Source organism: Dasypus novemcinctus, chromosome 30, assembly GCF_030445035.2.
Source record: "Dasypus novemcinctus isolate mDasNov1 chromosome 30, mDasNov1.1.hap2, whole genome shotgun sequence".
Classification (NCBI taxonomy): domain Eukaryota; kingdom Metazoa; phylum Chordata; class Mammalia; order Cingulata; family Dasypodidae; genus Dasypus; species Dasypus novemcinctus.
The window spans coordinates 21,382,613-21,405,008 of NC_080702.1; the positions used below are offsets into that span (position 1 = coordinate 21,382,613).

General features: G+C 38.9%; 1 protein-coding gene across 3 annotated transcripts in view; it reads left to right on the top strand.

The window, feature by feature from the left end:
• The window catches only part of LOC101414844 (putative zinc finger protein 705B), a 192,845-nt gene that overhangs the window by 159,814 nt on the left and 10,635 nt on the right, over window positions 1-22,396 (top strand). The window lies entirely within an intron of this gene.

The window sequence follows — 22,396 nt, forward strand, 5'->3', positions numbered from 1 at the left end:
TTCCTCCACAGGAAGCTAAAACAAATTTAAAAAAATTCTAAAATTGTGAGCAACCTTAAAAGCATAATTACTGCCAGGTTCTAGAATATATTATAATTAGTTAACTTGTTTTAGTCATAATATAGGAAAAACTTTCCATCACTTTCAAGAACTTTTTCTTACTTACTGAAATTTTACAATCAGATTTTAAATTCCTCTCATTTTAAGGCTGTTAATAGGTGTATTAGCCAAAAGGGTGCTAATGCAAAATACCAGAAATGAGTTTTTTTTGGAGAATTTTTTATTGTATTTTTTGAAGATACATAGATCACCAAAAATATTACATTAAAAAATATAAAAGGTTCCCACATACCCCCACCCTCTCATTCCTCCCACATCAACCTTTTTCACCAGTGCAGCACATTCATTGCATTTGGTGAATACATTTTGGAGCACAGCTCCAACATATTGGTTGATTTTTATAAAGGGCATTTATTTGGGGTAGAAGCTTAGCGTTACCATAAAGTGTAAGTTACTTCCCTCACAAAAGTCTATTGCCCCATGTTTGAACATGATGGCTGCCTACATCTTTGACACTTCAGGCTTCCTGGGTTCCTCTCTTCCTGGGGCTTCTTGTCTTCATGCTCAGCTCCTCTGCTATCTCCACAAGGCCAGCTGTAGACTAACAGGTGAAGAGCTTGTTTCTCTACCCAGGGCCTTCTTGCTTTCCTCATGACAAAGGTCCTCTGCTACTTCCTGGGACTTCAGCTCAAAACTCAACATCCCTTCTCTGTGGTACAGTCACTCTATGAATCACCACCCACCAAGGGTCAAGGAATCAACATCCTACTGATGTGGCCCAGGGAAAGTCTTAATCATTATTCAATCAAGTAAAAGTAAAACTTTGGAATCCAATACACTCTAATATGCACAAAGGAAAAGACCAGTTTACAAACATCATCCAGTATTTCTTTTTGGAATTCATCAATAATATCAAACTGCTAAAAAACTTTTAATATAGGAATTACAGAAAAATAACATGAATCTTAATTTCCCAGCCTAGTAGATGGAGTTTTAAACTAAACCTACATTTCCCTCTCTTGTCACACCTAAAGTTTGATATTTATGAACTCCAAAAAACATATATTGATTATGTTCATTAACTGGTCTTTTCATCTGGGTGTGTTAGCCTTTGGTTGTATTAAATTCAAAAGTTTTATGTTTATGTGATGAAATCAAGATTAGGGCTCTGATTTTACCACATCAACAGGGTTTAACTAAAGGTCAAATTCCTGCTCCCTTGGAAGGCTTTATTACTGGACAGTCTCTCAAGAAGACACACAGAAGTTGATACACAAGGAAAGAGAAAGTGCTCCATAGGTGCCATATGAGAGAATTTTGTCATTACACAGAAGAGGAGAACATTTGGTCATTTTTTTTAATCCTACCACATGACAGAAAGAACTCTCAAACTACTAAAGCTCTAGGCAGAGCTGAACCATTCACCTGATACTTTGCAGCTGAAGAGACCAGAGCCCTGACAAACTGAGAAGGCCCAGAAAGAAATGAGCCCTTCAGTCTCAGAGATCATTAACCACCTTGTTCAACACATTACAAAGGAGTTTGTGAGAAGATACCTCTTATGGTACCTTGAGTTGGACACTTTAGAACCTTGTAACTGTAAGCTTTCTCCCCAAACAAACACCTGTTATAAAGGCCAACAGATTCCTTGTACTTTGCTTCAGCCTTCATTTGGCTGACATACATAGCATACATAGCATTTCCACCATAGCTCTTGCAAAGAGAAGGAAGTCCTGGGGGGGACTGGGTAGTTCAAGGAGTTTAGAAAAATATGTTTCCTCTTCCAACAGTTTCTATATTCAGAGTTCTATATGACCTTTCTATCCTGTTTAGCTTCTGTAATTTGGGCTCTGTAGCAGTTTGATATAATTAACGAATCCCAAGAAGAAATATTGGATTATGCTTGTAATCTGATTTGTACCTGGGCATGATTGAGATATGATTAGGGTGATGTGTCCCCACCACTTGGTGGGTGGGGACTCACAGATAAAAGGCATGGCAAAGGACAGAGTTGGGGGTTTCTGATGTTAGAGTTTGATGCTGAATGCCCGGGAAGTTAGCACCCAGAGGAAAGAGAAGCCAGCACCAGGAAGGAAGGAATGCTGAACCCAGAGAAAAGCAAGCCCCAGGAACATAGGAACCCAGAAAGCCTGAACTGACACAGATGTCATCAGCCATCTTTCTCCAAATAGACTTTGGTGAGGGAAGTAACTTATGCTTTATGGCCTGGTATCTGTAAGCTCCTACCCCAAATAAATACCCTTCATAAAAACCAACCAATTTCTGGTGTTTTGCATCAGCTCTCCTTTGGCTGACTAATAGTCTCCATGAAAATACATTTATGCATTTAAGTGATTATTTAATTTTTACCAATTTGAAGAGAGCTCCTTTAAAACTTTTAACTTGTTAATTTGATATTACCAACCTAAAATATGAAAATATACACTGGCCAAATAGACACAAAAAGACACAAAAACATACAACTCAATGTTACTTATAATTTTCATTCTCTTAAGAAATAGATTTAGCTGTAAAATAACATTATATTCAAAAGATCTCTTTGTAGGCTATTTCTGATTATTCTAACTTGGACTGTGATGATACAGTTTTACACAGAACTGTTCTTAGTCATTGGCTTAAAACAAAATTGTTCCTAATACTTAAAACACAATCAACATTTTTCCTTTACTTCAGAATTCTGCTTAGTTTCCATTTCAACTTTGAGAAACCTCAGATAAGCAATTGTAGTGGAAGCAAAGTGGATTCAGTGATCACATATTAAAGACTAGGATGCAGGAATTCTCTGAGAAGGAGGATTTATTACAACAGGCCATGTCTGGCAGACTTCTGTCCAAAAAAAACTGAGCCCTGTACAATACTTCAGGTCCATTTTCTACAGAGAGTTTGGGAGTGGTGGTCAAGTGGTACCTTGATGCAAGAGGGACTTTCTCTGTTAGTTTCTTAGGGTTTAGGGGTTTGTTTGGATACCCAGTAAGCTTGGATTAATGTACCACCCACATACCAGGTAAGCTTGAATTAACATATTGCTCACTTTCCATCTGGATGTAAGTTTGAACACACATTCAGTCTAAATCCTTTCTAAGTATTGAAAGGCTATAGAGCCTATATCACTTAATTGGCTTTCTGGAAATGAGGCAAACTTGGATACAGGATTAGATAATTTTGAATTCATGTACAGGCCATATTATTCCCCCTTTTGTTGCCTGTTTCAGCTTGTTAAACTTGGGTATCAATATTGTCAGGTTATGAGGTGAGCCACTGTCTCTGCTCTAACTGCATTATTGAAGGACATACTCTAGTTATTATTAAGGAGAGGAAACAGAGAATGTATGATGAGAGTATGGGAGAACTTTTAGCTGTTCACCATCACGACTGCTTATTTTTCCCATTAATTTCTCAGGAGGGCTTAGTAATAGTTTCTGGGAACTTCCAGGGCTTTACTTGGCTTCTGGAGGAAGTCTTCTTCTGAGTCTTGCAATCATGGGGAGGTTTTTGCAAGTTTCCAGATCCATCTACCATTTTCCTATCTCACAAGCCTGCCCTATTTTTTTTATTTAGGGTGTTTTACACCTTTGATCTTAAAGGGGGTGCTGAAGGGAGATGATCTTTTTAATGTAGCTACTTCCTGCTGCTAAGGGGCAGTCAGCCATACCTGACAAGACGTGAAACTCTCCTCCTATCTATTTTACCTTGGCTGAAGGAAGATGGATCTGACATCTTGAGTGAAGCTGGATAAAGTTTCCATATGGCTAACAAGATGCTGATTCTGGAAGAAATAAACTTAATTATGATTTTGTGAATATATGGTCCCACTGACCAGATACTGTCCAGAGGACACTGGACCACAGAAGTAGAAAAGTTTAGGTGCCTGCAAAGGCTGGATTTTCCTAAAGTTGGTGGGAAACAGTTTTTTTCTTTGAGTTATTTTATGTTGTTGCCTAACTTCAGAGAGAATTTGCAATAGACAAAAGGTTTAGGTATAAATTGTCAATCCCAGTTCTTATGGTAGAGGAGAGGAATGAGAAGAGGCATTTCTCTTTTCAGTTAAGCTAAAGGAGTTGAAAAGAGGCAAGTTTTTTAAAAGGGAAGTCTGGTTTGCCTTTCCCCTAGCAATAGGCATTTGGGCTAGGGCTAGAGGGAACAGCTGATTTTGACATAGACACAACGTAGCTTTGTCTTTTGAAGAGATATTTCAGGCTGTCCAATGACTGTAACACATGTGTTCTGTCAGATGCTTTTGGTGAACTGACCCTCTCTTGGGCAGCTGACTCTGTTCAGGATTAGTGCACCAAATGCACATTTCTTTAACTTTAATAGCTCTGGGAGTGATCAGAATTGCAGAGTAAAGGTTATTTTGTTTGTTTGTTTTTAAATTTTGGCTCCAATTGAGCAACTCCTGGTAATTTCTCTGACTGCTTTTTACCATGCTTTGTCTTCTGAAAACCCATTTGGCTAAGCTAGTTAGGGCATATTTCCCTAGATGAGTGGCTTGGTGAGGTCCATGAAGGGCTTTCCACTGCACTACTCCTGGCAGGTAGACTTGAATGTTTTTCATAAGCTATTCATTAGTTTCCAGGGTGAATTCCAGGCTAGCTGCCCTGGTTTGTTCTTCCTGGGTATACTGTGGAACTTCAAGTACTGGTACAGTTACTGCAACAAAGGGTAGGAGGGAAACATTTTGAGCATTTCCCTTTGCTATAGTTGTGTTTGTTTTCTGATGCTTTGAAAAATGCATAACCGAATAGGATATAGGTGCAGTACTTAATACTAATTAATGTACTACTCAACCCATAAGTTTCTCCTTGAGCTGCAATTAATAACTTCAAGTTTCAAGTTTGCAATACTGTACAGGTTATCTCTCCATGGGAGCAAGCTATAGTGCCAATTGTGATTTGAGTTTTACTCACAGTGCTGTGGTAATCTTTGATCCACTATGCATGTTCTTCACATAAGCTGCAGCACCACTGACCCTAGGGAGAAGCTAGGAAAATAGGTTCCAGTATTTTACAGGCCTGGTGCATAGCACTCTTTGGCATTATATAACAGTGCCAGTCTGGAAGTGATATTCATCCTATATTTGGTAGTACTGAGTTATTGTGGGCTGCTGCAGGAGTTAGAAGCTGCAATGTAGTTTCCATCCACTTCAGGAGCACAAGAGATGTAGTAGATATTTTTATTGTTTTACTGATCAGTCATCAACTTAACCAATAATCATATGGAAAGGCAAACCTGCAGTGTATTGAAGGCCTGGTTTGAATGCACAAGAGGATTTGGCAATGCTGAAGTCTGTTTCTTGATGTTTATATATCTTTTAAACATTTTCATTGCAATGTGTTACATTTTAAGTGAACTTTTTAGTACTTTGCTTTTAACTTTTAAACTTTTGCCATGCAGACATTAATTACACAGGTATTTTACTTTAGCAATAGAGGAAAAACTATTTTTCCTATTTTTAAAATGAAAACTGATGATTCCCAATGAAATCAAGGTAATTGTCATTACTTGAAATGAAAATTACTTGAATATGCACTTGAGGTGACTTTCAAGCAGGTTTTATTGCTATGAAGTTACTTTTTGCCATTAATAGTAATTTAGATATTAATTCCTAATGGCTTTTTAGAATGTCATTTGAATGATGCTCTTACAAATTTTTTATACTTAAACACAAATATATAGACTTGTTAATTTACCTTAGCTTACAGTAGCAACTGAGGGATTTTATTTTATGGATTGAGGAGAGGGCAGATCTACATTTCTTGAAATTCACATTGAGGTGAATTCCAGACAGTTTTTACTGCTTTGAAGTTACTTTTTGCCATTAACATCAGTTTAGGTTTCTAGTTAATAATTGCTTTTTAGAATTAGCAATTTAAATGCTTCAGTTCAGAAGATGCTTTTACAAACTTTGTATAATTATCCACAGCCACATAGACTGGTTAATTTATCTTCCATTTCAATTAGCAACTTATGGATTACTCTATGAATTTAAGAGAGGGCATATCTACATTTCTTTAATCTCATTAGATATGAACTTAGAATTTTTATCAAATAATATTACATATACTATTATGTATACATATAATATATAATATATATAATACATATAATACATATGATATTAATTTATTATCTTGGCATTTTATACAATCAAAAAGATAACACCCAAGCTAAATAAATTGAAAATGTTAATAGTTTATATAAGGAATTATTATTTTTTCATTTCTTTATAGGGAACTAAAACCCTTTATAAAATAAACTGATTCTTTTTTTATTTTCTGCTTAGAAGAGTTTTAATCTGTTACCTCTAAGTTTTCTTTAGCTTAATTTGGGTTCTAGGAATATTCATTATATATATAACTGTATATTTAATTTTAACAATTTGAATAGAGCTCTTTTAGGAATTATTTGGCAAAACTAAATGAAGACATTAAAGATGAACACAGAGTTAAGCACAGATTAAAACAGAAGAGAAAATTTTATACTTTTTAACAGGTGAACTCCAAATTTGATTTTCTAGGCATAAGCAAACTGGTAAAGTTAAATGCATACTTTAGAGTTGAATACTTTAGAGTTTAAGCAAAGATTAAAACACAAGAGAAAATTCCATACTTTTTAACAGGAGAATTCCAAATCTGATTTTCTAGGCATAAGAGCTCCTTTTATCTTGGTCACTATTTACACATTTTATAGGCACAACTGAGTTTACACTAATGGAAGTTTGAGGTTTATTTTCTTATTTCCTTAATAAGACATGATATGAGGTTTCTAGGCCTCAGATCTATCTTTTCCTTTTTTTACACTCATTTAACTGGAATTCAGGGTTCCACACAGAGGCTGCTCTGTGGCCATGTGGAGCAGCAGCAGGCAGAACCTTCTGATTCCTGAGAAGAGACTCCCATAGGGAGCCCACTAGCATGTCAGAAGCCATGCTTTTCACTCTAGAAAGAACGAAGAGACAAACTTTTAGTCAACTGACTTGGCATCTCAGAGTTCAAGCCTAACCAAAGTCCAACATTTCACACAATTCAATACCACCATCCAGAGGCATGAAAACATACCTTGGCATCAAACAAATGGACAAACACTAAAGAGCCACGTGGAGCACACAGACAGAAACACAAAATCCATCAATTTGACTCATAATTTCCATTTCTCTGATATGGCCATTTCCAAGCATTTACTTTTACTTTTTACTTCTATTTCTAGGAGGTTTCTACATTTAACTTTTGGGAAGTGCCATCATAGGCTATGGGGAGAGGGGCTTTTCTTTTTTAATGAATATCAGGGGAACTGAGTTACAGCGTGTTAATTATTGCAAACTTAGTGAGGGGAGGGGAACTTTTTTTTTAAAAAAATGTATTCATTTTGTAAAAATATCACATTAAAAAAATATGAGGTCCCATTCAACCCCACCACCCCCAACCTACCACTCCCCCTCCGCAGCAACACTCACTCTCATCATCATGACACATCCATTGCATTTGGTAAGTACATCTCTGGGCATCTCTGCACCTCATGGTCAATGGTCCACATCATAGCCCATACTCTCCCACGTTCCATCCAGTGGGCCCTGGGAGGATTTACAATGTCCGGTGATTGCCCCTGAAAAACCATCCAGGGAAACTCCAAGTAGTGAGGGGAACTTTTAAGGGCTCTCTGAACACCCCTGCTCAGTTGCAAAACAAGCTCAATTGCAATCCAGCATTAAAATTGAAAGACTCATTTTTGGCCAAATGTCTCCATAGCTCAATTCATATTCAGACTCAGCTTTATCACAAAAGCCAATTCAATTTTTTGTAACCAAGATATTTCAAATTTAGAGCAATTCTGCAGGATGTATCTCAGTGGAAAGCACTGAGATATTGATGCCTTATTTTCTGTGGCAGCAGAAAGAGAGAGAGCAGCCAAAATAAAGGCACAAGAGGCAACAGGACTTTTTCTTAAAGGGAGCTAAGGAGTGGGACTTAAACCCATCATTGCCTCTCCCACTGTAACCAAACCTTCACTATCTTAGTGACAGCAAACCACATGCAACCCATGGTCAGCTAAAACCAAACATTAGGCTTTTTTTGCCTTTTCAGACCTGGAGAAGACAGTTTTCCCAAAAACTTTTGGGGGTACTAGGGTCCTCTCAGGAGTTAATCAGTCACCCCTTCTAATGTTCACAGTTAGGCCTTCTTACACTATGCCCCCAGGGGTCTTACACTTCTGGTGTGTGGAAACCCTTCTTCCTTCTCAGGATTTCCTTTAGACCCTTCAGTGCCTCTGGTTTCTTCCAGGAGGGGTCCAGCAGAGTTCACAACCTCCCTCTGAACTAAAAGGGGTCTAGGGGTGCCCTGGGATGGAAATCACCTGGGCCCTCCTGGCTTCCTTGGAGACATCAGAGAGGGCAACCAACTGTTGGTAACTCTGGCCTTCATAGCAATCCTAGATGGGCCCCCAAGAAATGTAGTGGAAGGAAAGAGGATTCAGTGATTTCATCTTGAAGGCTAGGATGCAGGAATTCTTTGAGAAGGAAGATTTATTATGACTGGTCAGGCCTGGCATAATTCTGTCCAAAAAAAGAGAGACCTGAGCAATATTTTCAGGTCCTTCTTATACAGAGTATTTGGGGATGGGAGTCAAGCAGCACCTTGATGCAAAAGGGACTTTCTTTTTTATTTTCTTAGAGATTAGGTGTTTGTTTCGATACCAGGTAAGCATGGATTAACATACCACACACATACTAGGTAAGCTTGAATTAACATATTGCCCTATTTCTGTCTGAATATAAATTGGAATACATACTCAGTCTATATCCTCTCTGAATATTCAAAGCCTATAGAACCTATAGGCTCTGGGAGACTCTTTGTCTGTTCGGAGATAACCTTAACCTGAGCTGTCTGTCCTGACTTGTGGGTGTGGGATGGTGAGAGGCTACAGCCCTGCCCTTGGTAACCATGGCAATGACTCCGGTCCCAGGAAACAGTTTATCAATGCAAACTCTATAAACTTTAAATATTCAGGGAAAAGGCAAACCAAATTTGCTAAAAGCTTCTCTAGAATGTATGAAGTCCATGCTAAAAGCTTACCTAGGATGTGGAAGATATATGCTAATTCAAGCCTATTGAGAACTGAAACAAAAGGACCATTTGACCCTTCCTCTCTATAAAAGGAACTCAAAATTCTTGTTTAGGACTCAGGTTCAAAACACAAAGCCCCCGAGTCTAGCTGGCCATCAATAAATCATTTTTCCTTCTCAAAATCATTCCTATATAGAAAGAATTGAACCTAGTATCAAATTCTACAACAATATCATGTAATTGGCTTTCTGAAAACTAGGCAAACTTGGATACAGAATTAGATAAGTTTGAATTCATGTACAGGCTATATTACAATAACATTTCTGTATATACTCACTGATGTCATTGAAGTCTCATGGAACACTAGTTTCTCTCATGACCTGCTGCTTCCAGAATCCTTCATGTTTGGAGTGGAAGGCACCCACTTTCCAGTAATCATAGATAATTGGACTCTCGCACCCACTGCCCTAGGAGAATGGGTGTCCAAACCTGAGTTTTGATGATTCTACAGGGCAGCAATCTCCGCAAATGTCATGGGGTCCCTCTGAACTCCAGTCCAGAGTAGGTACATTGGAGCCTACACCTGGATACCCATGAGTGAAGAAAGGATTATTAAGGCCAGTGGGCAGATAGGAGACAGGATGGTCTCAAATTTGCCTTCCTCTGATCATGGGGAGCAAACCTTTCCATGAATTCAAACAGGGGAGAATAGACTATTTACAACTACAATGGTGAGGCCAGTCCTGAAACAACCATAAGCAAAGGCAAGTTCAGTTTAGAATTACCATCAAAATAGCAAGCACTCTTGAGGGTGAGGGCTAGTTTTGAAATAACTATAAGCAAAGTTAAGTTCAGTTTTGGATTATGATTATAATTGCAAGCATACCCAAGGGTGAGGCTGAACTTGAAGTAAGGATCAAGAAATGTAAATTTAATTTAGACTTATCATCACAATAGTAAGCCTAGGTTATGTCCAGCCAGGTTCAGCAATTTCAGATATTATCCTTTTGCTGTTTTATAACATAAAAACATTTATATAATGTTTTTTTCTTACCTCTTAGTTACAGTTTTAGTAAATTTTCACTTCAAGACAAATTAGGCATTTTTATTTATCAACTAAGCAACTAAAACTGTTTTATTAGTGACAACAATGTGGCTAAGTTTTTCAGCTTTTTCAGCAGTTGAACTAATTCCATTTGTGGTTTTCTTGATACATCAAATTAAATTTCAAGATACTATTGAAATTTTTAAATTTTTTTAATTTTTAATTTTTATTTTATATGAAGTTTTAGATTATATGAACATTACATAAATGTAGGGATCTTCAATTTTATTCTTATCTTTAAAGAAGATTTTTTACTTTTTTTCACTACTTTTTTAAATGTTACATTAAAAAATACGAGGTCCCCTATACCCCCAACCCCTTTACCCCACTCTTCCCACATTAACAACCTCTTTCATCATCGTGGCGCATTCATTGCTTTTGATGAAAACATTTTGGAGCACTGCTGTACCACATGGATAATGGTTTACATTGTAGTTTACACTTTCCCCCAGTCCACCAAGTGGGCCATGGCAGGACATACACTATCCAGCATCCGTCCCCACAGTACCACCCAGGACAACTCCAAGTCCTGAAATTGCCCCCACATCAAATCCCTTCTTCCTTTGTCCTACCCTCAGCAGCTACCGTGGCTGTCTCCACATCAATGCTACAATTTCTTCCATTACTAATCACAATAGTTCCATAGTAGAATATGAGTAAGTCCACTCTAGTCCATACTCTATTCCTTCATCCTGTGGACCCTGGGATGGTTATGTTGACTCCTTCTATAAATCAAGAGGGGGCTTAGATTCCACATGGATGATGGGTGCAATTCTCCTGCTTTCAGCTATAATCACTCTTGGCTCCCTGGTGTGGTGGTTGACCTTCTTCACCTCCCTATTAGCTGGCCAGGGTAAGTCCAATAAACCAGATGGTAGGAGATGCAAGTCCACTAAGGCTCAGGGCCTGGCTGTCATATGGATAGTCCAGAGATTCAGGTCTGCTGAGTATACACCAACCTTAGTGCTACCCACAGTTCCAGTAAAAGAATCACAAGAGGCATGTGTAGGAAGGTCATATCTGTATCCAACTCCATCACACTCAGGAACACAAACTCCAAAGTAGGGCCAACTGACATAGTACTGAATTCCAGAGTCATCTGCCATGACCATAGAACCTGTGGATTTCTGAAGCCCTCAGGCGAACCAATACCTGGGCTTCTGTCTACTTTGGCTGTCTCTGGGACCCTGCTGAGGTATGCATAAGCATCACCCCTTTGATGACCTCTTGACCCTTTTTTGGAGACTCATAGCCATATAAATTCATTAGTCCTTTCCATTTCCCCCCTTTATCCAGAGTCATAAAGCAGTTTTTAATGTCTGATAGTACATGTAGGCTGAGATATTCTGCTGGTTTGAGTTGACCCTTTTATTCAAGGTCTATTTCTAGTTACATCATCAGCTGGTGCTTGGTAGTAATCCCTCAGTCATGGAGGGGGTTTCAGCTGTTTGCTGTTTTGATTGATTACCCCACCCTCAATTCCTTAGTGAGGGTCCAATGATAAATTTCCTAAAGAACATCTGGGACTTTTCCTTGTTCCCAGGAAGAAGCCTTTATTCTGGATAGCAGAATTCTGGAGGTGGGGTCCTCCAGCAGCCTTCTTGGGGGTTATCAATGTCCACATGGACTCTCTTGCCAAGTTCCAAATCCATGTATTAATTCCCTATCTTATTAGCCTGCCTGCCTCATTCCCCCCTCAGAGAGTTCTACACCTTTAATATTAAAGGGGTGCTGATGGAAGATGATCTTTCTTCTGTAGCTACTTCTTGCTGGTTAGGAGCTTGCAGACCCTGCCTGACAAGGTATAGAATTCCCAAGTATTCTATTTCAAATGGAAGAAGACAGATCTGGCATCTGTATTAAGCTGGATGAAGTCTTCATGTGGCTAACAAGATGTTGATCCTGGGAGAAATAAAATTAATTAAAATTTTGAGAATATATGGTCCCACTAACAGGACACTGGACCACAGGAGTAGAAAAGGCCAGGTGTCTATAAAGGCTGCATTTCTTTGACATTGGTTGGTATTATTTTGCAGGTTTTGAATATTGTCTAGGGCTGTTTTAGAGTAATTTATGTAGAGATGGCATTTTTCCTTAAAGAAAGAACATACCCTTCCTGTGCTACAGTTAGCATGTCAAGTGATTGTTGCAGTTAGCATGTCCTGTGATTTTGCATTACCATGGCAGCAAGAGAGTCTGCCTGCTGTTTCAGAGCTTCTAAGGCAAGGCTCATTTCAACTACACTGTTAGTTCTAGGGGACAATTAACATAGATAATAGGGTTTAGTATAGATTGCCAACCCCAATTTTCAATGGTTCTGGTTATGCTTAAAGCAGCTAAGAGGGGGATGAGAAGGAATATTGCCTTTTTCAAAAGAAAACAGACAAGAGTTTTAGAGGTTTTTCAAGGGATGTTTCATTTGTACTCCCTCTAGCAATAGGCATTTAGGCTAGAGTTAGAGGAAACAGCTGACTTTGACACAGACAATACTTAGCTTTTCCTCTTGCAGAGGTATTTCAGGCTGTCCAATGACTGGCATTTATTTGTACATCCCATTAGGTGTTTTGGTGAGCTGGCACTTTCTTGGGAAGCCGGTTTCATTCAGGATTAGTACATCAAGTTGGAATTGGAATTTTTTTTTTTCCCCAAGTTGTGATCAGGAACTGATTTTCAGATCTTGGATCATGAAAGTTTTCCCATGAACCGTCTTAAAGGGGATAGGTTGAAGTGTGTTTTAGCCACCTTGTTTGCTGTTTCTCTTCTGGTGGGAAAACACAGATCTGGTAGGAGGCATATGGGTCTACCAGTCCTCCTCTGGATATGATCTCCACATCTGGACAGGGGGCTTTAAAGGGGAAGGATAGTTAAGCTTCCCATTCTTTGAGTTATTAACTGACAGGTGTTGGAAGAGGGATAGGAGGGAGACCTGGGTTTGTGCTGCCACTTTAACAGCTCAAGTATTTTACCATTAGCTCAAGTATTTCCCTTTGCTATAGCAGTGTTTGTTTTCTGATGCCCTGGACAATGCAGAGCTTATTTCTTGAGATAACAGTATGACTTCTGGTAAATCTAGGATTTCTTGCCTATGATTAATAGGTGACCCACAGTTAGTAAGAAAGGCTCGTTCTCACCACACAGCAGAGTGAGCATGAAGGACAAGGAAAGCATATTTAGAGTCTTTAAATATTAGCCCGTTTCCCAGCTGCTAGTTTTAAATTTTAGGTAAGGGCAATTAGCTCTGCTTTCTGGGCTGAAGTTCCAGGGTGAAGAGCTTGGCTTCTATGTTTTCAAATTGAGAAACTACTGCATAGCCTGCCTTTTTAATTCCTTCCTTGATAAAAATGCTTCCATCTGTAAACCATTCAATGTCTGGGTTCACAAGGGGCTCATCTTTTAAATATGGCCTGTTTGAGTAGTTTTGGTTAAGAGTTTCATAGCAGGAGTGGAGAAGGGGTCCCTCAGGATCTGAGGCTGGGTTAAGAGTCTGATGTACTCTTATTTTCATTTCAGGGGTTTCCAGTAATTGAGCCTGGTATTTAATTAACCAGCTACCTGTGAGCCACTGGTGGCCCCTGGCCTCAAGCACATCCTTTATGTGGTATGGGGTGAAAACTGTGAGAGGTTGCCCCCAAGTTAGTTTGGTGGCTTTCTCAATTAAAAGGGTTGTTGCCCCCACTGCTCTCTGGCAAGGTGGCCATTCCTTTATTTTACAGACATGTTCATTAACTACTCAGAAAATGAAGTTTACCAAGACTTTTTAAAAAAAGATTTATTTATTTCTCTCCCTTTCTCCCCCCTCACCCCATTTGTCTGTTCTCTGTGTCTATTTTCTGTGTCTTCTTCTTTATCTCCCTCTGTTGTTGTCAGTGGCATGGGCATCTGTGTTTCTTTTTGTTGCACCATCTTGTTGATGTCAGTTCTCTGTATGGCAATGCCATTCTTAGGCAGGCTGCACTTACTTTTCATGCTGGGCGGCTCTTCTTATGGGGTGCACTCCTTGTGCATGGGGCTCCCCTATGAGGGGGACAACCCTGCATGGCACAGCACTCCTTGCATGCATCAGCACTGCACATGGTCCAGCTCCACACGGGTCAAGGAGGCCCAGGGTTTGAACCGTGGACTTCCTATGTGATAGACGGATGCCCTAACCACTGGGCCAAGTTCACTTCCCCCAAGACTTTTAATATGTTCAATGTTTTTCTGTACATGACCTAATAGAAAAGATAACACTATAATCAACAGGATATATTTAAAATTGGATAAAGGTATAGTACTTAATACTAGTTAATGTACTACTCAATGCATTAGTTTCTCTTTGAGCTGCAATTAATAGATCCACGTTTCAGGTTTGCAATACCTTACATGATATCTCTCCATGGGAGCAGGCCATAATGTCAATTTTTATTTAAGTTCTACTTACAGTAGTCTGGTAATTATGGCTCCACTTGGTATGTCCTTCACACAGCAAGCCACAGCATTGTTAATCCTAGAGAGAAGCTAAGAAGGTAGTTTCCAGTATTTCACTGGCCTGGTGCATAACATTCTCTGGCACTATAGAACAGTGCCAGTTTGGAGGCCATATCCATTGTGCATTTGGCTGTACCAAGCCATCATTGGCTGCAGGAGTTTTGAAAATGCAACATAGTTTCTGTCAACTTCAGGAGCACAACCAGACATGCAGCAGATACCTGTATTGTTTGAGGGTTCAGTGACCAACCCAGCCAGTAATTCATATGGAGAGACAACCTGCAATGTACTCAAGGCCTGATTTGAATGCACAAGGGAGTTTGATAATGCTAAAGTCTCTTGATTTTTATATACCTTTTAAATATTTCCAGTGCAATGTGTTACATATCAAATGACTTTGCTTACTTCTACAATTTTACCATGAAGACATTAGCAGGTATGTTACTTAAGCAGTAGAGGTAAAATTATTTTTCCCATTTTTAAAATGAAAACTGAAGATTCCCAATGGAATCAAGGTAAGTCTTTATTACCACCACTTGAATATGTACATTGAGGTCACTTTCAGACAGGTTTTATTGCTATGAAGTTACTTTTTGCCATTAATATCAATCCAGATTTCTAGTTGGAAGATGCTTTTATAAACTCTTTATAACTAACCACAACCACAGACTGGTTAATTTACCTTAGATTTCAATTAGCAACCAATGGAATTTCCTTTATGCATTTAAGAGAGGGCAGCCCTACATTTCTTCAATTTAATTTCATTAGATAAGAATTTAGGATTTTCATCAATTGTCAATTTGATATTATCATCCTGATGTATGAAGTTACACACGGAGCAAATAGGCAGACACGAATAGTTTGACACAGACACACTACTTAGTTACTTAAAATTTTCATTTTTTACAAAATAAGTTTAACTGCAAAACATTTGAAAGCTCTCTTGGAAGGTTTTATCTTTAATATGCACTATGACCATGCAGTTTTGACCAAGAATTTTGTTTCTTAACGAATGGCTTATAACCAAAATGTTCCCAATGCTTTAAGACAATTTTCCTTTGTTTCAGAACTTTATATTTTACTTTGACTTTAGCAGACTTTGGATGAGCAAGACTAATTCTATGTATATTCACTGAGACTACTGAAGCCTCAGGGAAACTGGTTTCTCTCATGAATTGCCACTTTTAGGAACCCTGACTATTAAGGCCAGAGGCCTCCTTCACTTCCCAGTCCTTAGAGATAAAAAGATTCCAGTGTTCCCTGGACTGGGAAAGTGGAAATTGAGTCCTGAAGGTCAAGAATTCCACCAGGCAGCAATTTAGTCCACACTTGGAATCATAAGAGGAGCAGGGTTACTAGTACCAGTAGGACAGGAGACAGGGATGTTTCACATTTGTTTTCCCCTGAGCCATAGGGGCAGAAGCTATTGTGAAATAACCATAAAGAAAGGCAAGGGGTGAGGCTAGGCCTGAAGTGACCATAATTGAAGGTAAGGTCAGTTTTGAATTTATACTTACAATAATAGGTTCAGGCTAAATCCACCCAGTTATAATTTCAGTTATTACCCTTCTGCTGTTTTATTATATAAATGCATCTATAAATGATTTTAACTTTTAGTTACATTTTTTAATAAGTTTTTACCTTAAGGTGATTTGGGCACCTTTATTATCTAAGCCACAAGACTTTATTAATAACAACTTTGTGAAGTTTTTCTGTTTTTCCAGTATCTGAATTACTTGCACTTGTGATTTATGCATTAAATCTACTAGCAAGACAATACTGACACTCAAAGACTAATTTTCAAGTTACCTTTCACTGTTATTCAATTTGTAACTGGTGAACCCCAAATCTGATTTCATAGGCACAAGCAAACTGACAAAGTTAAACCCAGATTTCAAAGTTGAACACAAAATTATGAACAAATTAAAACAGAGAGAATTTTATACCTTTAGCATTTGACTTTAAATGATGGCACATGAAGTTTTTATTTTGATTACTATTCACACCTTTCATTGGTACAACTGAGTTTAAACTGAGAAGTTTGAAGTTTATTTCCTCATTTCTTTAAGCAGACACGATATGATTTTTCTGGGCCTCAGTTTATCTGTTCTCTTTTCTTACACTGGTTTCACTGGAATTCAGGGTTCTATGCAGAGACTGCTCTTGCTATACTGTGGTCATGTGGACCAGCAGTAGGCAGAATTTCCTAATTCCTAAGAGACGACTGTGGGGAGTCTAATGGTAGTCTAGAGACTGCACCCATTATTCTAGGAAGAATGAAGAAGCACCCTTTAGTTGACTGTTCTGGCATCCCAGAGACCCAGTCTGACTAAATTCAGTGCTCCATATAATTTGGAACTGAAGTCCTTTTTTAGAGTCCTGAGAATATTTATTTTCAGGGTGTAACTGGCCCAAAAGCATCCTTGTGGGCAAGTCTTGGGGGTATCTGATTCTGGATATCAGATAAATGAGTCCAAGCAGACTGGGAGGCCTGAGCAGTGGCCCCAAATCAAAGCACATGAGATGTTAGTCCCAGAAGATATTTGGCTGCTCTCTGAATGGATGGGCCCAAGGAGTGGGGGCCATTCAGTTTCCTGCCTTAGTTCTTGGCACCCCTACTTTCCAGGTTCTGAGACTGACCCAAACAGAAGTTCCTGAGTTAAATCTCAGGAAACATTTGGCTGCTGTCTGATTCCCACCACCCCAGGATTTCAGAGACTCCTGCCATCAGGTATTCCCAGGGCAGCCAGGACTTGGGAGACAGGCTGATTACATTTTCAACCTGAAGCTGCCAAGTCAAATTGTGCTGCTTCTTCCTATCCTTCCAGAATTATTAAACACAATCTTAGTTCTTATGACTTTACTGGCTGATAGTTCCCCAGTTAAACCAGTTATTAAAAGGCCATTAAGTCGTCTTCGGGACATGGAGCTGCCCTGGATGGTGCTTCAGAGGTAATCACCGGACATTGTAAATCCTCACAGGGCCTACATGATGGAATAGAGGAGAGTATGGGCCATGATGTGAACCAATGTATATGAGGTGCAGAGGTGCCCAAAGATGTACTTACCAAATCCAATGGATGTGTCATGATGATGGGAACGAGTGTTGTTGGGGGGGGGGTGGGGTTGAATGGGACCTCACATATATATTTTTAATGTAATATTATTACAAAGTCAATAAAAAATAAAAAAATTAATAAAAAAAAAAAAAAAAAGGCCATTAAGTGACTAGAGTTTAATCGTACAAAGTTAACAGGCTTTGGGGTTCTGAGGCAATAGCTTTCTTGTGAAACAAAGGGACTTTTCACAAGGACTTTAATTCCAGTTTTAAAAACAGACCAAAGCACCCTAACACAAACCTGCAAAAAGAGATTTAGCAAAAAAACCAAACTATGGGTAAAGGTTAGAAATTGCAAGGGTATTCTGGCCATGTGGCCACCCTGGGGAAGGGGAGCTCCCATGGCACCCATCTTGGCTCTGTCTGCTGCTTTCCTACTCATTCCCCCTGATAACTGGGTGTGGTCAGATAGGAATGCTGCTTGCAGAGGCATGGACTTGGTGGGAGGAATAAGCCCTCAGCTTTCCATTACTGCCTGCACTCTCTAAAGGAGAGGGCAGGAGAAGGTGGCAGTTGGTAGCACCTAGGGCAGAGCCTCTGGCCGCTAAAACAGCTTGAAAGGCCAGTGGCACAGTTAACTCCCATTCTGTGCCATAGCCCTCCCGACTGGGGTTAGACCTAACAAGGCGGGGCATGGTGCAGGGACGCAAAGAATTCCAGAGCCCCAGCCCCTTCCCTCCCAGGATTACAACTTTTGGGGGCTCATACACAAACCCATTTAAAATAGAGAACCAAAGGAAGGCATTAAGCAGGCTGAAGGACATAGTTTCACTCACCAATAAACTCCTGAACTGGCTCTCCAAATATGTTACCGGATTTTATCTAGGTTCTTAGCTCTGCTGCAGAAATGAATTTCAAAAGCATGCCAGGTGAGTTAAGCCAGCAATTTATTCAGGTTGGGAGGGAAGAGAAATGGGAGAAAATAACAGAGCAGGGGTCCCAGGTAGAGAGGAAGGGGGTGGAAAGGGATGAGGAGGGCTGATTCACAAGCTACAATTCCCCATTATAGATTATAAGTCTCCAGGTTTATTTGTGGGGCCACATGGCAGAGGAGAAAAATGGCAACAGAGGCACACAGAGGACAGGATGGGCCCAGAGGCAGGAGAGCAGGGCAAGAAAGCCCATGCTCTGGTTTGTGCCTGGTTTTTCAACTGTTAATTATTCCACCCCTTTGCTAATGGTAGTGGAGGGTTCCAGCTGTTTGCTGCTTTGATTGATTACCCCACCCATTAATCCCTTAGTGAGGACCCAATGACAAAATTTCTAGGGAACATCTGGGGCCCTTCCTTCTTCTAAGGAACAAGTCTTTGCTCTGGATAGCAGAATCCTGGGGCTGGGGGTCCTCCAGCAGCCATCTCAGGGGTTAACGATGTCCATGTGGACTCTGTCAGGTTCCAGATCCACCTATTAATTCCCTATCTTATTAGCCTGCTTCATTTGTGCAAGACACTGGGCTAGTTGCTGAGGCTGAGGTGGAAATACAAAATCAACAAGACACAATTCCTGTCCTTAAATGTTTACATTAGTAACGGCACATACCAAAATGACTGCTACAAGTGAGGTATATATAACCTCCTCCAAAACAGGGAGGAGAGTTTACTCCCTGGTAGAGGTTAAAATTGGGAACTGCTTACATTCAGCAGTGCAGGTGAGAGGCAGGTCAGGAGCATGAGAAAGCAAAACTGCTGTCTAAGCATGTCTTGGGAGCAGGAAATACTCCAGTTCTTCTGCACCTTTAAATATGCTTAAGGCAAAGGGATGTTCACAGGAAAAGTATTAATTATTTTAATCCCTCTCATCATTAAGGTACACCAATATAAGAAACAATTAACAGGAAGTGGGGCATGAAAAAAATTAAAATCTGAAGAGGCAGGGACATGGACATGGTTTTAGTGTGAACTCAACCCCCTTGAGTACACGTCTAGTTGCCTCAGTTACCACTGCCAAATGGTAAAAACACACACTAGCAGCACCACTGTTTGTCCCTGTTAGAGGGACTTTGAAAAGCAAGTGTTGGCTATTGTCAGTAGTGGAGATAAATGATACACAACATTAAATTCCATATTTACATTTAAATTGAAGCCCACAAATGTTCCCTCCTTACTTCAACGTGACAGAGAAGGCTAGGAGAATTTTGGGAAGTGAGAAATTTTGCTAGGTTAATTAATCTAATGACTTCAGGTGGGCTTTATTCCCTACATTAAAAAAATACAGAAAGAGTATGTCTTTCCTTAATTTACTACTTGTATAACAAACACCTCATGGAGATTTTTAATGGAACATATTACTACTCCAACATCACAGTTTCTGCTTTTGCAATTTACACAAAGTATGATAATTATAATAGTTTAGGGAGTCCTTACAAGTACAATATATAACAAGTTGTTTTATTATTCATAATCCTGATCTGACTGTTTGGATTACATTACGTCAAAGGAAAACCACTCTTAACATCTCATTTCCCACCAAAGTCACCATGTGCCTTAAAAATAAATAAATAAGTAAATAAATAAATGCTTTCCTTTAAAATGAAAAATAGGAATGCATACACTTCCCAGGTGGTGGCGGTGAAATAAAAATAATCAACAAACATAAACAACAGCACCTCATAATTACTAAAACCTCCTTTTGAAGTATAAAGTTCAAGTCTTCTCACCCTCTCAGTAAACTGGTAATAAGAATCAGGCCCCTTTCCCCACTTTGTCATATGACACACAGTATTTTTAACATTAATAAATTCCTGATATGCTACCATCAATAAATAGCTATTTTTTTAACCAGGATTATAAGAACAGATATAATAGCATATTGAAAAGATTCATCTAAAAGTAAAATAAAAATATGTGATTTATCCTCATCCTATATTAATTTAATTTAAAAAGCTAAAGACAAAGTATGATTTCAAATCTATATACAGCAAGATGCCAGTTTGTTACAAAAAAAAATGTACTTTAGTTATAAATGCCAGATTATGCAAAAATATTTTTACATCAACTTCATTTAATTTAAATGAATTCCCACACATGTAATATTAAAAACACTAAAAGAACTGAAGTTTTAATGACAAAAAGTTCCTATTTTCCCCATCTATTAAGAATAGGTTTCAGTTTCCCTGTTATCATATAATGCCCTATTGTTAAGGCACAACTTTGTTTTTAGGATAAATATGAATCTGTGGAGGATTAGGTTTATTTTACACAGGAGTCAGAAGATTGAATTTCTATAGCTGTAACCTGAAAATAATTAAATACATCTTCAATTTCAACCAAGATATAAAAGGCAACATTTATTGTTCTTATCTAGGACCAATGCAACATATAACCAAAATCGGTAGTTGTGGGTTTTTAATATGTTAAAGGCTTTCTCCAAGGGGCAGGTCGGCCACGTTCTTTTCTGAGGGGCAGGGGTTACACTCCAGCTTTTTTTGATTCTGCTGGGTATCAGAGATAGTTGTTGCCTTCAAATCTGAATGAAATGCAATTTTAAAATTCAACATCTGATCAAGGGTAGAGTTCTGACCAAAGAGGTCAGGGCAGATGTTTCCTCTGCATCCTCTCTCTGCACTCCTTCCATTGTGCTGCCTCCATTTCCTCCACCACCCTCTTATCCACCATTCTGCTCCATCTCCTTTGACACGTTTTGCAAAATATCCAAAGGTGCACACAGCAAACAGGAAGAAATTGCAAAACTGTTACATAAAACACACAAACCAAGACGTGTACATTACTTTGTTGTACAACCATAAACAACTGGTCTGAATGTTATTGATTTGAAATAAACAAAAAAGAAACATTTAATATGGGGGGTGGGGCTATTGGGGTATATAACAAAGGCAAATGTGACCCTTCTTGTAGACCCTCATAATCTCAACTCTAACAAGGATCCGAGCATGAAGGTTTTTCACTAACAGGCTTGTCCACTCAATTCCCTTGTATTTTCTACATTTATATTTTTGATGGATAGATTGGAAGATATACTTCAAAAAGAAAAGTACTGGTTTAGACCTCACAATTTAAAACTTCATGGACTTGAAGGTGATTTTCCTTTCCTTTCTAAGTCTTTGAGAGAAAAGAGTACATAAGAGAAGATGAGGGCAGGTGTTGGGAGTAAAATATGCTGGCTAAAAAAGCAGAAAAAATAAAAGGAGAAAATTAATAGGCAAGGGAAATAGCTAATAGGGTAGAGGAGACACAGGGGGCAGAAGAAGGGAACAGCTGATGGATACTGAGGTCACTGATGTCTCAGCTGCTACTGAATGTGACACATGAAACTCAACTGTAAGGGAAAGTTACCCCCAAATGAGGGCAAAGATGAAGGGAAGGGGAAACCAAGAGTTGAAGAGGTGAGGGTCACTAAGAGTCAACTGCCTCCTCAGTTATTTTGCACTGTTTTCGAAATAATTTCATTTTTGTAACCCTAGGAGACAATTACGTGTCTTAATGAATAATTCAACTTATTCATAAGATGATTTACTAGAGTGTTCCTGCACAATAACATCTCATAAATAAATATAAATACTGTTCTTTATGCTCATTCTAATTCTGCAATGTATATCGACTTTCA